The sequence below is a fragment of the Molossus molossus genome, unplaced genomic scaffold (assembly GCF_014108415.1).
Source record: "Molossus molossus isolate mMolMol1 unplaced genomic scaffold, mMolMol1.p scaffold_m16_p_2, whole genome shotgun sequence".
NCBI lineage: Eukaryota > Metazoa > Chordata > Mammalia > Chiroptera > Molossidae > Molossus > Molossus molossus.
Window position 1 is genome coordinate 5,049,278 of NW_023425355.1, and position 3,354 is coordinate 5,052,631.

A 3,354-nucleotide genomic window follows, 5' to 3' on the forward strand; every position below is an offset into this window, starting at 1 on the left:
GGGATGAAATGAGATTGAATCATTGGAGATATTCAGAGAGAGGTGAGATTCTCCTTTTGTGGTGATTTAAATATCAAATGGGCATGGTGAGGATGGAGTTGATTAGCCCTGGGTTCCTGTGATATTAGAGGAAAGGGTATTTGGTTGTGGGGCAGGAGATTATGACTATAGTCACAGTACTACTCTTTCCTGACTGAATGACTTTGAGTTAAGCTCTTTTTCCCTGATGAGCCTCAGTATATTTTTTTATAAAATGAGGTTGTTAGATGAGATAATCTTAGAGAGATCTTTTCAGATCTTTAGGCCTGAGAGTCATTGGTTATATTAAGGCAGTTTGGAGGAGATCTAGAATCCACAGAAGCCAGCATTTTGCCAGAGATTTTGAGACAAGTCCCAGTTGTAGCTGCTCCAAAGTTGGCCATGTATAGTTGCTGCCTTAGAGTCTTGCCAAATGAGACCATTTACCGAGTATCTCTGGGATCCCATTGGCTACCAACTCATCATTTCATTTTACCTCCAAAATCTCAACCTCTCTCCCTGTGACCTTAAGCCCAGTAATTTCCTGGAGGCCCTGCTATTGACTCTACCCAGTTCCCTGGGGCATCTTATTTGGCTTTCTTGTCCCTGATTTGTATCAACCTGTCTTAATCTGGAGGCCCTGGACTCATGGTTTTCTCTTAACAGAAAATTTTGGAAGAAACCTGGTATAAATATAACAAGGTAAACTTGTAAAAGAAAGAAGATAAAGCTGCTTTCACTGTGGGGCTTTTGTGAGACTCTTCCCTTCTGGGTTTTCCTTTTCCACTTTGTGGTATAAAAACTTGAAATTTAATCAACAGCCTTTAAACTATTTTTTATATTGAAATGGAATCTTATGTGGAATCTTTGTGTGTGTGTCTGTGTGTGTGTGTAACATTTTATTCATTTTAAATGTATTTTATAAGTTTATTGATTTATTCATTCAACAAATATATATTGAGCAATTTCTGTGTGCCTGGCATTGTTTTAGTTGTTTGGGATATAGAGATAAATAAGACAGACAAAAATCCCATGTCCTTATGGAAATTATATTAAAGTAGGGGAAAATAGTAAAATGTATAATACTTCAAATGTTGATGAATGCTATGGGAAAAAAGAATAAAAGGAGAATGTACAGTTCTTGGAGTTGAGCAATTTAAGTTTTTTAATGATTTTAGAGAGAGGAAGGGAGTGGAAGAGAGATAGAAACATCAGAGAGAGAACATCCACTGGCCACCTCCTGCATGCTCCCCATTGGGGATCGGGCCCACAATCTGGGCATGTGCCCTGACCAGGAATTGAACTGGCAAGTGCTTAGTGCATGGGTCAATGCTCAGACACTGAGCCACACCGGCTGGGTAAGTTGTGCAATTTTTAACAGGATGGTCATTGAAGGCCTAATTGAAAACAAGATTTTGTATTTTTTAGAGAAATCTTGAAAGAGATATAAATGCTCATTTTTAGAGAAAGAACATTCCAGGAGGAAGAACATCCAGTTTAGTGTTCCTGAGGCAGAAATAAATCTCTTGTTTTCTAGGAATATTGAGCTCACAACAGTTGGAGAAGGAAAGTAGTAAGAGATGAGGTTAGAGATGTCAATAAGGGGGCAAGTTTATAGGTAATAATAAGACTGCCATCACTCTGAGTATTATGGGAAGTCTTTGGAGGGTTTTTAACAGAAAGTAGATATAATTAGACTCACATATAAAATATAATTTATGTATTATAAAGTCAATCAAAATAAACAATTAAGCCATTTTAACAAGCAGAAATTATAAAATAAACTGAGTGATAACAGTTTCAGCATCAACTTTCGGTTTCACAATATTTTTTAAATTAATTAACTTATTTATTTTTGTTACACATGTTTCTTCTTTTCCCCCCACAGATAAACAGCTCCCCCCTCCCTGCCCTGTCCCCAACTTTGGTTTCCATGTTCATTGTTTATGCATACATGCATATAAATTGTGTTGTTTATATCTCTTCCCAACTCCATCTTCTGAGGGTTGTCAGTCTCTACCCCACTTCCACGTCTCTGGGACTACCTCGTTCCTCAGACTGTTATGTTCATTATATTCCACAAATAAGTAAGATCATGTGATATTTGTCTTTCTCCGCTTGGCTTGTTCCACTTAGGATAATACTCTCTAGGTCCCTCCATGTCGTCTCAAAGGATAAGAGATCTTTCTTTCAAACAGCTGCGTAGTACTCCATTGTGTATATGTACCACTGCTTTTTTATCAATTTTTCTACTGATGGACATTTGGGCTATTTCCAGATTTTAGCTATTGTAAATAGTGCTGCTATGAGCATGGGGGTACATATATTCTTTCTGATTGGTGTTTCAGGCTTCTTAGGGTATATTCCTAGAAATGGGATCACTGGGTGAAATGGAAGTTCAATTTTTAATTTTTTTTTTCATCCTCACCCTAGGACATTTTTCCATTTTTTATGTTCAGATAGAGTGGGAGGGAAAGAGAGAAAGAGAGAGAGAGAAACATCGATGTAAAAGGGACACATCAAGTGGCTGTCACCCACACAACCAACCAGGGTCGGAGACAAACAGCAACCGAGGTACGTGCCTTTAGCGGGAACCAAAGCCAGGTCTCTCTGGCGGCAGGCTGATGCTCTAACCACTGAGCAAAGGGGGCTAGGGCAAATTTTTAATTTTTTGAGGTAACACTATATTGTTTTCCATAGGGGAGGCACCAGTCTGCATTCCCACCAGCAGTGTACTAGAGTCACCTTTCCTCCACACCCTCGCCAACACTTGTTGTTTGATGATTTGTTGATGGCGGCCATTCTGACAGGTGTGAGGTGATACCTCATTGTTGTTTTAATTTGCATCTCTCTGATGATTAGTGATGTGGAGCATTTCTTCATATGTCTCTTGGCCATTTGTATGTCCTGTTTGGAGAGGTGTCTATTTAGTTCCTCTGCCCATTTTTTAATTGGGTTGTTTGTCTTACTTTTATTGAGCTGTATGAGCACTCTGTATATACTGGAATTTAACCCTTTATCTGATGCATCATTGGCAATTATGCTCTCCCATACAGTGGGTTGCCTTTTCATTTTGGTGGTTGTTTCTTTTGCTGTGCAGAAGCTTTTGAGTTTGATGTAGTCCCATCTGTTCATTTTCTCCTTTTTCTGTTGCCTTTGGTGATGTATCAGTGAAAATTCTGCTGCATATGATGTCTGAAATATTGTTGCCTACAGTTCCTTCTAGGATTTTTATGGATTCACGGGTCACATTTAAGTCTTTTATCCATTTTGAGTTTATTCTTGTGTATGGTGTGAGTTGATGGTCTAGTTTCATTTTTCTGCATGTAGCTGTCC